The following is a 15,242-nucleotide window of genomic DNA, read 5'->3' as shown; positions in this document are numbered from 1 at the left end:
ATCTCAACTCAATCAGTTACCAAAACAAGCTAGAAGCCTAGATTGGGCAGATCTCCCACTACGCTACTCTATTTCCATCTATATTATCCCATATAACTTGTAGTTTCTCCAGGCCAGGAGCTTCTCTCTGTTGATCCTCTGTAGCTCCTCTCTTCCCTGTTTATCCCCCATGGCTCCACCCCTAGGCTCTCAGCTCCTCCCCCTTCCCCCTGCCCAATCATTAGCTCAAGCCTTTATTTGAAAAGTTAAGGTGGGGAGAAGGTTCACAAGGCAACTCCTTCTGCAGCAGCTCTGAGGGGCCGAATTAGCATCAAAATACAAGCCCAGGCACCTCACTTCCAGAAGATCCTGCTATACCACTCCTGGGCATATACCCAGAGGATTCCCCACCATGTAATAAGGATACATGCTCTACTATGTTCATAGCAGCCCTATTTATAATTGCCAGATGCTGGAAAGAACCCAGGTATCCCTCAACAGAAGAGTGGATGCAAAAAATGTGGTATATCTACACAATGGAGTACTATTCAGCCATTAGAAACAATGAATTCATGAAATTCTTAGGCAAATGGCTGGAGCTAGAGAGCATTATACTAAGTGAGGTAACCCAGACTCAAAAGGTGAATCATGGTATGCACTCACTAATAAGTAGATATTAACCTAGAAACCTGGAACACCCAAAACATAATCTACACATCAAATGAGGTACAAGAAGAAAGGAAGAGTGGCCCCTTGTTCTGGAAAGACTCAGTGAAGCAGTATTCAGCAAAACCAGAACGGGGAAGTGGGAAGGGGTGGGTGGGAGGACAGGGGGAGAGAAGGGGGCTTACGGGACTTTCGGGGAGTGGGGGGGGGCTAGAAAAGGGGAAATCATTTGAAATGTAAATAAAAAATATATCGAATAAAAAAAAAGAGTGGTTCTAAGCCTTGTATTCTTAAATGAGGTCCACGGCACAATGCCTATCTAAGAGAGAAAAAAAAAAAATACAAGCCCAGGGCTATCTGCAACTCCTGACCACTGAGATGGCTAAGTGTTGAACCCTTTCTGTGAATTTGCTATGGCTGTGCAGACTGGATTGATTCTCTGTGTCCTGCTCTGAGCTCTGCAGTTTGATGTTGTGAGAGAACATCAGAGAAACTCTGAAATCAAGACATGGTGAGCACAGGATATCTACCCACAATGGGCAGGAACACGGGGCTGAGCAGTGGGCACCGGAACCACATCACCTAGATGTGACCACCTGTGAGGTTTCTAGTGGTGCTTCTTACTTGCTAGTTCAGGCGGAGACCTCTGAAAAACTTCACTCTCATGGCTGATTGTGAATATGCTCAAAACATCTGGACCAGTTGCTTTCTTGTAGAAACATGAGTGGTTTCTTTGACTATGCAGCACATGTGTCCAAACCCGATTGTCTTTTACAATATACATTAAGAAGGCAGTAATAGGACTGGAGAGATGGCTCAGAGGTTAAGAGCCCTGTCCTTCCAGAGGTGGAGTCCAATTCCTAGCGACCACATATATTGGTCTGGTGCCCTCTTCTGGCCTACAGGAATACATGCAGGGAGAACGTTGTGTAAGTAATGAATAAAAATAAATCCTTTAAAAAAAAGAAGACAGGTATGAGTCTAATAGTTCTGATTTCATACACTAAAAGATTTTGTTTTGTTTAATTTTGTTAATTTTTTCTGATGTAGTTTTTTATATTTCTTTAACTTATACGTTTAGTGTTTTGTTTATTATGTGGCAAACGGACATTTTTGTTGCATTCTATTTGGTATTTTGGATGTGTCTTGTACCTTAATAGGCATCTTCTTTAGCTTAGGAATTTTTCACTTATGATTTCATTAAAATTACTTTCTCACTTAGGATAATGCTCACCAGTTCCATCCATTTGTCTAAGAATTTCATGAATTCATTGTTTCATCCTAAGTGAGGTAACCCAGTCTCAAAAGAACACTCATGGTATGCACTCACTGATAAATGGATATTAGCCTAGAAGCTTGGAATACCCAAGACTCAATGCACATATCAAGTGATGCCCAAGAAGAAGGAAGGAGTGGCCCCTGATCCTGGAAAAGCTCAGCGCAGCAGTGTCGGGGAATACCTGGACAGGGAAGTGGGAAGGGGTGCATTGGGGAACGGGGAGGGAAGAGGGCTTATGGGACTTTTGGGGAGGGGGAATCCAGGAAAGGGAAACTCACTTGAAATGTAAATAAAGAATATATCAAATTTAAAAAAAGAAAAAATACTTTATCAACCATTTAGCTGATATTCTTCTTCTATTCCAATAATTGGTATTTTTGTCATATATTGCAGAACTCCTGGTTGTTTAGTGCCAGGAAAATTTTAGAATCCACATTTTTATTCAACTGATGTATCTGTTTTATCTCTTCATCTTTAATGCCTGATATTCTCTCTTCCTTTCCTGTCCTGTGGGTTAACCTTGACTCTTAGTTGTCAGCATACAAAGACTTTCAATAGACTGCTCTCAGGGACTTAGCAACTGCTTAAGTCATTACCTGCCTCCATCACCAGATGCTATTGCCAGATGTGCTTTATATACATGGACCCAAAGCTACAGCAGCTCTCTCTTTTTTGTTCCCTGTGTCTGTTCTCTGCACATGCCCCCTCTGCATTCCCTTTCACTACCCTCAAAGCAATCTCTCTGTTTTTCTGTCTGTTTGCCTGTCTAGAGGTTCTCTCGTGTGCCCCTATCCCTTCCCAAGGTTCTCACTTCTCTCCCTCCCCCCAGACATCCTCTTTGGTACCATATCTGTTGCATGTTTCAATTTCTCAGGACCTCCTGTGATAGGGTAGCTTGGATTCCTTGGTGACATATTTTCCTGGCTTTTATTTATTATATTCATATTCTCGTGTCTAGGCCTCTGGGTTTGAGGTAATTATTGGTCTAGGTACTGGTTTCTCAGTTTGTCTTGTCAGGGTGATAGTTTTGATTCAGGGGGAGGGAAGAGGGCTTATGGGACTTTCCGGGAGCTCCTGTTTGATGTGTGGATTTGCAGAGTGTTGGCTGAGTGTTTCCTCTTTTAAAGACCTCTTTGTTGGGTACGTTCAAGAGGGAATGCTTGCTAGTGTTGAAAACTGGAGGAAGAAGAGGCCAGTAAGAGACGATATTAGTAATCCACAAGGAGACATAGTCAGGAGAAAGGTTAAGGTACCTCTTGTGTTCTAGTCCAGTGGAAGAGGCAACTGTGAAAATTTGATCTGTGATAACAGATAATGTGCTACTCTGTGAACTCCCTACCTTGTCTTCTGGCAGGGATTGATGTGGTTGAGCAGGAAGCTTCTGCCCATGTGGGGACTGTGACAAGGAAATGATAGAGGAAAGAAAGGCAGGTGGGGATTGTCTGTTGTATCAACAGGAAGCATGCATGGGGGAGAGGAACTACATCCGCTATTCCAGTACAATGCTAAGAGCATATGAGACTTGAGTCCACTGTAACAGATAGTCAGGTTGGTCTTTCCACAGAGTACCTACTCTACTGGCAAAAGTGGCCTGTGCTTCTAAAGGGAGGATCTGCCAATAGCAAGGTCTCAGACACAGAGATGAGTTTATAAAGACCAACCAAATTTTTTTTGAGAGTGCACTAAGTCAACTTGTGTAAACATCTCATGACAAACCTTACTTATCAAGGTAAAACAGTAGGGTCAAGCTACATATAGATAACTAAAATATCCTACAGAAAAAAATTAAAAGAAATATAGCCAACCCATTGTGGTTATCAGATGGTTTTGCCCCATAGTTTTGTTCATACAGATAATGCCTGACATGCAATTTTGAAAATATTAAGTTGCTGGACCATATTGAAATTCCCCAATCTTGCTGTTGCTAAAGTAATTACTCAGCACCCCTAGACTCAGGCTTAGTTTAGACCCAGGCTCTCATTTTGGAGCTAGATCCACTCTATATAACCCATGACAGAAAGCTCAAGGCAGCATCCAGGGCAAAATCAGGCTCTCACTACCCTGTTTTACAAGATGGAAAGGACAAAGACTTATTTTACTCTCTCCTGATCAACCCTGTTCCCAGTTCATATGTGACTCTGTAGTTTTGAACTTGGAATTGTCAGTAGATGGAATGTTATTCTTCATCCATTCCAACAAAGTCAGCATATCTTCCTTGAGATAGCAGTCTTATTTCCAGGTCTGTGGGAAATCTGCTTCTTCCTTCACTTTCCAGCTGTTTTAGTCACATCTTTGGTCACACTGTCTTGAGAACAGAGGGTTAAATACACTGAACCTCAGGGCAGCACAGCCTCTGAAGTCCCCAGTCTAGTGTGTTTATCCTTCCCTGCTCTGAGCCAGGTACACTTTCCATTTTGTCCTGTCTCAACCCCAACTCCAACTCTCTTGTGTGGTATCAGGGGCTCCTGTCATTGATAAGGGTAGATCATTGGTTTTGGGTTTTTACAACTTCCTCACTTATTATTTTCTCTGTGTCCTAATTGTGTTCACTTCTCAACATTTCAGAGCTGCAGTCATCTGATGGAGCCTCAATTGAATATGTACTCTCATCAGAATGACTGGTTGATAAATCTGTTAAGAGATTGTATTGATGATTGATGTGGGAAAGTTCTTCCAACAAGGCAATATTCCTAAGGAAGTGGGCCTGGGCTGGATGAGAGAGCTACCTGAGCATGGGACAGTGGCCAAGCAAGAGAGCAAGCTAGAAAACAGTATTTATCCTTCATTTTTCTACCTTCATATTCTACCTTCCGTTTCTATTCTAAGCTCTCACAATGATGGACTGGGATCTCACAGAATCATGCACAACCACCATTTATTCCATGAGATGCTTTTGTTGAGAGGATTCTATCACAGCAGCAGTGTAGCAAGTTAGAACAACAACAAATGGTAGCAAAAGGTTTTGCTGCTAGACAGAATCTATATTCTCTTTTGGAGGAATGTGGACAATATCAAAAACTGAGATAGCAAAACTAATAGAAAGCCATACATGGTGCTTAGTTGGTTGTTCTCATAGGACCTGGAAGATTTGAGTTTTGACTGTAATGCAGCCAGAGGAAGTTGAGGTCATGTTATTTCAGTGCAAAATGGACTGTGAAAAATTTAGCTAGAAGTCATTCATGTGATTATTTGGTCTACTCACTCAGGAGCCCACACACCCTGGCATACAGGTTCCACCACAATGGCACTGCCCCCCACCCACGCAATGGGCAAGGCAGGCAGCACTGGACACACATCCCCCTTTCCACTAGCGATTGATACAAGTGGAATATGCAGAATCCCAACTTCAGAGAAACTTGCTGCCCTCCTAGACATATATTAGACTCTGAATTACTTTTAAATCATTTACTAACCCTAGACCAGGATATGTTTCTCATAGTGGACATTGACCTTACTCAAATAAGAGTAATGGATATGTGCTTTTAAATATTATATGTACATATATCTGTGAATATACAGAAATAAACAGTTTAATAATTTTAAAGGTGTTCATAATCATTAAAGCCTTATTTAAAAATGAAAGAATAAAAAATTAAAGATTAAGCATGGGACTTCTTTTCCATCTTCTAAATTAGACTACAACCATCTTCATACCTTCAGATACCTTAAATAAAGTAATCATAGAAGGACTTTATTTTATAAATTATTTATTATTATATCTAAGTACACTGTAGCTATCTTCAGAAACTCCAGAACAGGATGTCATACCTCATTACAGATGGTTGTGAGCCACCATGTGATTGCTGGGATTTGAACTCAGGACCTTCAGAAGAGCAATCAGTGCTCTTTACAGCTGAGGAATCTCTCCAGTCCACAAAGGGATATTTTTAAATGAATATATATATATATACACATATATGTATATGTATGTATATATATATACATACATACATACACATGTATATACATACACATATACACACACATATGTTTAAAGGTGGAAGGGGGGAGAGAAGCGCCACGGCCATATTTGCACCCTGACAGGTCAGAAAAGGGTCACTAGGTACTGTATCACCCTGAGCTTTAGATCTCTGGTGGTGCAAACCGCCAGGGGTCTGCCTGCACCAAAAAACTGAGCACATAGGTGGTTTGTCCGCTCGGCATGGGACCTGTGTCCTGCCCAGAGAGCAGCAAAGGAAGAAATTCCCCAAGGCCATATTCGCTCCCTGCCAGGACAGAAAAGCATCACTAGGTATGGATCACCCTGAGCTTTAGATCTCTGGGGGTGCAAATCTCCAGGGGTCTGTCTGCACTCAAGAACTGACCACATAGGCAGTTCATCTGCAAGCCAGTCCATCGTGGGACCTGTGTCCTATGTGAGAATCAACAGAGGGAGTGACCCCCACCACACCATCTTCGCTCCATAACAGAGCAGTCGGAGAACACCTCGTTGACATTGACAACCTAAGTATAACATTGCTTGAGGCAAGACTAAGCAGGGCTCCAAGGGCACAAAAGAGGAAGGCAGCATATCAGTAATCTGTGCCAGAGGAAACCCAGTCATCCAGTGTTGCAGAAATAACCTTAAAGATCCACAATAGGTTGAGGCACCAGCCACTGACAATAAGAACATCTAACACCAGGGAGAACTAGATGGCTAAAGGCAAACATAGGAACGCTACTAACAGAAACCAAGGCATTATGGCAGCATCTGAACCCAATTCTCCAGCAATAGCAAGTCCTGGATACCCCAACACACCAGAAAAACAAGAGTTGGATTTAAAGGCACTGGTAAGGATGCTGATAGAGGAACACATGAAGGACATAAATAAATCTCATAAGAAATTCAGGAGAAAAATGATCAAAAGTTAGAAGCCCTTACAAGGGAAACACAAGAATCACTTAAAGAAATTCAGGAGAATATGGGTCAGAAGTTAGTAGCCAATAAGGACGAAATGCAAAAATCACTTTAAAAAATACAGAAGTTTGATCAACAGGCAGAAGTCATGAAAGAGGAAAGATAAAAATCTCTTAAAGAATTAGAGGAAAACACAAACAAGCAAATGACAGAACTGACCAAAAACTTCTAGGATCTAAAAACAGAAGTAGAAACACCTAAGAAAGCACAGAGAGAGGCAACTTTGGAGATAGAAAACCTTGGGAAGAAATCAGGGACCATAGACACAAATATCAACAACAGAATATAAGAGATAGAAAGAATCTCAGATGCGGAAGATACCATAGAAACAAACCATGGACACAACAGTTAAAGAAAATGCAAAATGCAAAAGGCTTGTAACCCAAAACATCCAGGAAATCTAGGATACAATGAGAAAGCCAAATCTAAGTACCGCAGACCACTCGGGGGAGAACGTCAGACTGCGGGAGCTCAGGGGTGAAGGTATCAGGAGAAGTCAGGATACGCGCAGGAATGACAGACAGACACCAAGTTGCTTAGTGAACTGCTGCAATTTTACTTAGCATGATTCTTTCTTATATAGTATTACAGACAAGGAACTCGGCATCAGACAGTACACAAAGGCTAATTTTACAATCTCTAAGAATCAGCAATAAATCTGCAGAATAACTATTTCTATCTGGGTATACAATGAGCTCATATCAGGACAAGGACTGTGGTTCCTGCAGTTGGTCATGAACTTCCTGTTCTCAGAATTTTATCTCTCACATAGCAAAGATAGGTACCAACTTCCTCTTTTTATCAAGGAGCTAAATTATATTCTCCCTCAAGAAATTTCTTAATATATTCTTCCAAAGTTGGAGGTCTCCGATGAAGGTATCTATCATGTTCACACCTTAATTTATGCCAATATATTAATGCAGGCTTCATATTATCTAATATCTTCTGTTTCTCTTTCCTATTATAAAGACACCAAGGCTTTCTGCTTCTAGCTAATCTGTCCATAAAAGGGAGTGAATGCCATAATAGCCTTTTTCCTTTATAATTCACCCACCTATTACCGAATTCGTCATACTTTCCTGTATATGGGAGAGGCTCAAGGTACTTTCCACTACTTCGGGACCACCGGGGGGCTATCCACCATTGCTCATTAATCAGATATTGAGATACAGAGAAATGCACAAAGAACAGACACACAGGCTCGGCATCGCAGGCATCTCGAGATCATTCTTTGTGGTCGTAAGATCGGGTCATCTTGCCAAGGAACTGCCTGAGGCTCCGCTCCATGAAGCTCTGACCTCAACCCTTCAGCTGCTGGACCCCAGTAAAGCGGCATCTTGCTACAGCTACACAGGCCTTACAGCGGCTGTGGGCGTAGCATCTAAGGATTATAGGCATTGATGAGAGTGAAGATTTACAACTGAAAGGGCCAGCAAATATCTTCAACAAAATTATGGAAGAAAACTTCCCTAACCTAAAGAGAGAGATGCCCATGAATATACAAGAAGCCTACAGAACTTGAAATAGACTGGACCAGAACAGAAATACCTCCCATCACATAATAATCAAAGCCCCAAATGTACTAAACAAAGAAAGAATACTTAGGGCAGTAAGAGAAAAGGGGCAAGTAACTTATCAGAAAAAGGAAGACTTATCAGAATTAGATCAGATTTCTCACCAGAAACCATGAAAGCTAGAAGATCCTGGGCAGAGCTCATGCAGACTCTAAGAGAACACAAATGCCAGCCGAGACTACTATACCCAGAGAAACTCTCAATTACTATAGATGGAGAAACCAAGATATTCCATGACAAAACCAAATTTACACAATATCTTTCCACAAACCCAGCCCTACAAAGGATAATAGGGGGAAAACACCATTACAATGAGGGAAACTATACCCTGGAAAAAGCAGGATATTAAGCTTCTTTCATCAAACCCAAAGAAGATAACCACACATGTATAAAATTAAAATCAAAAATGATAGGAAGCAATAACCACTACTCCTTAATATCTCTTAACATCAATGGACTCAATTCCCCAATAAAAAGACATAGACGAACAGACTGGTTATGTAAACAGGACCCTACATTTTGCTGCATACAGCAAACACACCTCAGTGTCAAAGACAAAAACTACCTTATTGTAAAAGTCTGGAAGACAATTCTACAAGCAAATGGTCCCAGGAAACAAGCCAGAGTTGCCATTCTAATATCAGATAAAATTGACGTTCAACCTAATGTCATCAAAAGAGACATGGAAGGTCACTTCTTGCTGGTCAAAGGAAAAATCCAACAAGAAGAACTCTCAATCCTGAACATCTATGCTCCAAATACAAAGGCATCCTCATTCGTAAAAGAAACTTTACTAAAGCTCAAAGCACACATTACACCTAACACAATAATTGTGGGTGACTTCAACACTCCACTCTTACCAATGGACCAATCAGGAAAACAGAAACTAAACAGGGAGACAGTGAAACTAATTGAAGTTTTGGACCAATTGGAGTTAACAGATATATATAGAACTTTTCATTCCAAAGCAAAAGAATATACCTTTTTCTCAGCACCTCATGGTACCTTCTCCAAAATAGATCATACAGTTGGTCACAAGACAGACCTCAACAAATATAAGAAGATTGAAATAATCCCATGCCTCCTATCAGATCACTATGGAGTAAAAGTGGCCTTAATAACAATAAAAACAACAGAAAGTCCACATACACATGGAAACTGAACAATACTCGACTCAATGATACCTTGGTCAAGGAAGAAATAAAGGAAAAAAAACACAAAAAAAAACTGAAAGAAATGCAGGAGAAAGTGAGTCAAACAGCAGAAGTCATGAAAGAGGAAACACAAAAGTCTCTTAAAGAATTACAGGAAAACACAAACAAGCAAGTGAAGGAGCTAAGCAAAACCATCCAGGATCTAAAATCAGAAGTAGAAACAACTAAGAAATCACAAAGGGAGACAACTTTGGAGATAGAAAACCTTGAGAAGAAATCAGGGGCTATAGATGCAAATATCAACAACAGAATACAAGAGATGGAAGAAAGAATCTCAGATGTCAAAGATACCATAGAAACCATTGACTCAACAGTCAAAGAAAATGCAAAATGCAAAAAGCTTGTATCCCAGAACATCAAGGAAATCCAGGACACAATGAGAAGACCAAACTTAAGGATTATAGGTATAGAAGAGAGTGAAGATTTACAACTGAAAGGGCCAGCAAATATCGTCAACAAAATTATGGAAGAAAACTTTCCCAACTTAAAGAGATGCCCATGAATATACAAGAAACCTACAGAACTCTTAACAAACTGGACCTGAACAGAAATACCTCTCATCACATAATAATCAAAACACCAAATGTACTAAACAAAGAAAGAATATTAAAGGCAGTAAGAGAGAAAGGCCAAGTAACATATAAAGGAAGGCCTATCAGAATCACACCAGACTTCTCACCAGAGACCATGAAAGCTAGAAGATCCTGGGCAGATCTCATACAAACTCTAAGAGAACACAAATGTCAGCCAAGACTACTATACCCAGCAAAACTCTCAATCACAATAGATGGAGAAACCAAGATATTCTATGACAAAAGCAAATTTACACAATATCTTTCCACAAACCCAGTTCTACAAAGAATAAAAGGAGGAAAACTCCAATCCAAGGAGGGAAACTACACCCTGGAAAAAGCAAGATAGTTACCTTCTTTCATCAAACCCAAAAGAAGATAACCACTCAAATATAAAAATAACATTGAAAATGACAGGAAGTAATAATCACTACTCCTTAATATCTCTTAACATCAATGGAATCAACTCCCCAATAAAAAGACATACACTAACAGACTGGATAAGGAAACAAGACCCTACATTTTGCTGCATACAGGAAACACACCTCATTGTCAAAGACAAAAACTACCTTAGAGAAAAGGCTGGAAGACAATTTTACAAGCCAATTGTCACAGGAAATGAGCCAGAGTAGCCATTCTAATATCAGATAAAATTGATTTTCAACCTAAAGTCATCAAAAGAGATACAGAAGGACACTTCTTGCTGGTTAAAGGAAAAATCCACCAAGAAGAACTTTCAATTCTAAACATCTATGCGCCAAATGCAAGGGCACCCTCATTTGTAAAAGAAACTTTACTAAAGCTCAAAGCATACATTTCACCCAATATAATTATTGTTGGTGACTTCAACACTCCATTCTCCTCAATGGACTGATCAGGAAAGCAGAAACTAAACAGGGACACAATAAAACTAATTGAAGCTTTGGACCAATTGGACTTGACTGATATTTATAGAGCATTTCACCCTAAAACAAAAGAATATACCTTTTTCTCAGCACCTCATGGTACCTTCTCCAAAATTGACCATATAATTGGTCACAAGACAGTCCTCAACAATATAAAAAGATCAAACTAATTCCATGCCTCCTATCAGATCATTAGGAAGTAAGAGTGGTCTTCAATGGCAACAAAAACGACAGAAGGCCCACATACATATGGAGGCTGAACAATAATCTAATCAATGACACCTTGGCCAAAGAAGAAATAAAGAAATCAGAGACTTTTTAGAATTCAATGAAAATGAAGGCACAACATACCCAAATCTTTGGGACACAATGAAAGCAGTGCTAAGAGGAAAACTCATAGCCCTGAGTGCCTCCAAAAAGAAAATGGAGAGTGCATACACTAGCAGCTTAAGGACACACCTGAAAGCCCTGGAACAAAAAGAAGCCAATTCACCCAGGAGGAGGAGAAGACAGGAAATCATCAAACTCAGGGCTGAAATCAGTCAAGGGGAAACAAAGAGAACCATACAAAGAATCAATGAATCCAGAAGCTGTTTTTTTGAGAAAATCAACAAGATAGATAGACCCTTAGCCAGACTGACCAAAGGGCAGAGAGAAAGTATCCAAATTAACAAAATTAGAAATGAAAACGGAGATATTACAAAAGAAACTGAGGAAATTCAAAAAATCATCAGATCCTACTACAAAAACCTATACTCAACACAACTGGAGAATCTGGAGGAAATGGACAATTTCCTAGACAGATACCAAATACCAATATTAAATCAGGACCAAATAGATAGTCTAAACAGTCCCATAACCCCTAAAGAAATAGAAGGAGTCATAGAAAGCCTTCCAACCAAAAAAAGCCCAGAACCAGATGACTTCAGTGCAGAATTCTATCAGACCTTCAAAGAAAACCTAACACCAATACTCTTCGAACTATTCCACAAAATAGAAACAGAAGGAACACTACCCAATTCCTTCTATGAAGCCACAATTACACTCATACCAAAACCACACAAAGATCCAACAAAGAAAGAGAACTTCAACCAATTTCCCTTATGAACATCGATGCAAAAATACTCAATAAAATTTTTGCCAACCAAATCCAAGAACACATAAAAAACGATCATCCACCATGAACAAGTAGGCTTTATCCCAGGGATGCAGGGTTGGTTCAATATACAGAAATCCATCAATGTAATCCACTACATAAACAAACTCAAAGAAAAAAACCACATGGTCATTTCATTGGATGCTGAAAAAGCATTTGACAATATTCAGCATCCTTTCATGCTTAAAGTCTTGGAAAGAACAGGAATTCAAGGCCCATACCTAAACATAGTAAAAGCAATAGACAGCAAACTGGTAGCTAGCATCAAACTAAATGGAGAGAAACTTGAAGCAATTCCACTAAAATCAGGGACTAGACAGGGCTGCCCCCTTTCTCCTTATCTTTTCAATATTATACTTGAGGTACTAGCTCAGGCAATTAGACAACATAAGGAGGTCAAAGGGATACAAATTGGAAAGGAAGAAGTCAAACTATCATTATTTGCAGATGATATGATAGTCTACCTAAGTGACCCAAAAAACTCCACTAGAGAACTCCTACAGCTGATAAACAACTTCAGCAAAGTGGCAGGTTATAAAATCAACTCAAGCAAATCAGTAGCCTTCCTATACTCAAAAGATAAGCAGGCTGAGAAAGAAATTAGGGAAATGACACCCTTCACAATAGCCACACAGTATAAAGTACCTTGGGGTGACTCTTACCAAACATGTGAAAGATCTGTATGACAAGAACTTCAAAACTCTGAAAAAGGAAAAGAGGAAGAGCTCAAAAAATGGAAAAACCTCCCATGCTCATAGATCGGCAGGATTAATATAGTTAAAATGGCCATCTTGCCAAAAGCAATATACAGATTCAACGCAATACCCATCAAAATCCCAACTCAATTCTTCATAGAGTTAGAAATAGCAATTCTCAAATTCATCTGGAATAACAAAAAACCCAGGATAGCTAAAACTATTCTCAACAACAAAAGAAATTCTGGGGGAATCAGTATCCCTGACCTCAAGCAATATTACCGAGCAATAGTGTTAAAAACTGCATGGTTTTGGTACAGTGACAGGCAGGCAGATCAATGGAACAGGATTGAAGATCCAGAAATGAACCCACACACCTATGGCCACTTGATCCTGGACAAAGGGGCTGAAAACATCCAATGAAAAAAAAGAAAGCCTTTTCAACAAATGGTGCTGGTTCAACTAAAGGTCAGCATGCAGAAGAATGAGAATTGATCCATCCTTGTCTCCTCCTACTAAGCTCAACTCCAAATGGATCAAGGACCTCCATATAAAGCCAGACACTCTGAAGCTAATAGAAAAGAAACTGGGGAAGACCCTTGAGGACATTGGTACAGGGGGAAATTTTCTGAACAGAATACCAGTAGCTTATGCTCTAAGATCAAGAATTGACAAATGGGACATCATAAAATTACAAAGTTTCTGTAAAGCAAATCAGCAACCAACAAATTGGGGAAAGATCTTCACCAACCCTACATCAGATAGAGGGCTAATATCCAATATATACAAAGAACTCAAAAAGTTAGACCCCAGAAAACCAAATAACCCTATTAAAAATGGGGTACAGAGTTAAACAAAGAATTCTCACCTGAAGAACTTCAGATGGCAGAGAAACATCTTAAAAAATGCTCAACTTCACTAGTCACCAGGGAAATGCAAATCAAAACAACCCTGAGATTTCACCTTACACCAGTCAGAATGACTAAGATTAAAAACTCAGGAGACAGCAGATGTTGGCGAGGATGTGGAGAAAGAGGAACACTGCTCCACTGCTGGTGGGGTTGCAAATTAGTACAACCACTCTGGAAATCAGTCTGGCAGTCCCTCAGAAAACTGGGCATGTCACTTCCGAAAGATCCAGCTATACCACTCCTGGGCATATACCCAGAGGATTCCTCAGCATGTAATAAGAATATATGTTCCACTATGTTCATAGCAGCCCTATTTATAATAGCCAGAAGCTGGAAAGAACACAGGTATCCCTCAACAGAAGAATGGATGCAAAAAATGTGGTATATCTACACAATGGAGTACTATTCAGCCATTAGAAACAATGAATTCATGAAATTCTTAGGCAAATGGATGGAGCTGGAGAACATCATACTAAGTGAGGTAACCCAGTCTCAAAAGATCAATCATGGTATGCACTCACTAATAAGTGGATATTAGCTTGGAAAACTGGAATATGCAAAACATAATCAACACTTCAAATGAGGTACAAGAAGAACAGAGGAGTGGCCCCTAGTTCTAAGTTCTGGAAAGACCCAGTGTAGCAGTATAAGACAAAACTAGAACAGGGAAGTGGGAAGGGATGGGTGGGAGAACAGAGGGAGGAAAGGGGACTTATGTGACTTTCAGGGAGTGGGGGGGCAGAAAAGGGGAAATCATTTGAAATGTAAATAAAAAATATATCGAAGGCGGGAGCCCTCAGATCTCTCCGCTTCCGGATCCAGATCAGCCTGGGAGGCAACACCACATCTCCAGGTCCTGCAAGAGGCAAGAGGGACATCCAGGCGGCCAGCGGGAAGAAGTCAGTGTGCTCTGGTGAATCCAGCAGGCCCCGGCAGGAGCCTCCAGGTGTCTGCTTTGGGATCTGAACAGCCTGTGCCACAGCACTCGGTCTCCAGGAATTATGGGAGACCTGGTGTGCACCCAGAGGCAGTCTGGGAGAGCGCACAGCTTGTTCCCGTGGCATAGAGCTTAGGTTCCAGTCCTGAGGCCTCTGGCAGGAGCCCTCAGATCTCTCCACTTCTGGATCCAGATCAGCCTGGGCGGCAACACCACATCTCCAGGTCCTGCAAGAGGCAAGAGGGGCTTCTGGGAGGCTGGCTGGGAGGAGTCAGTGTGCTCTGGTGAATCCAGCAGGCCCCAGCGGAAGCCTTCAGGTGTCTGCTTCAAGAGCTGAACAGCCTGGTCAACAGCACCCTGTCTCCAGGCAGTGCAGGAGGTAAGCTGTACACCAGAGGCCACCTGGGAAGGGGCAGCTTGCACTGGTGAGTCCAGC

This window comes from Apodemus sylvaticus, chromosome 3, assembly GCF_947179515.1.
Source record: "Apodemus sylvaticus chromosome 3, mApoSyl1.1, whole genome shotgun sequence".
NCBI classification, from domain to species: Eukaryota; Metazoa; Chordata; class Mammalia; order Rodentia; family Muridae; genus Apodemus; species Apodemus sylvaticus.
Note: the sequence above shows the minus strand (reverse complement) of the source record.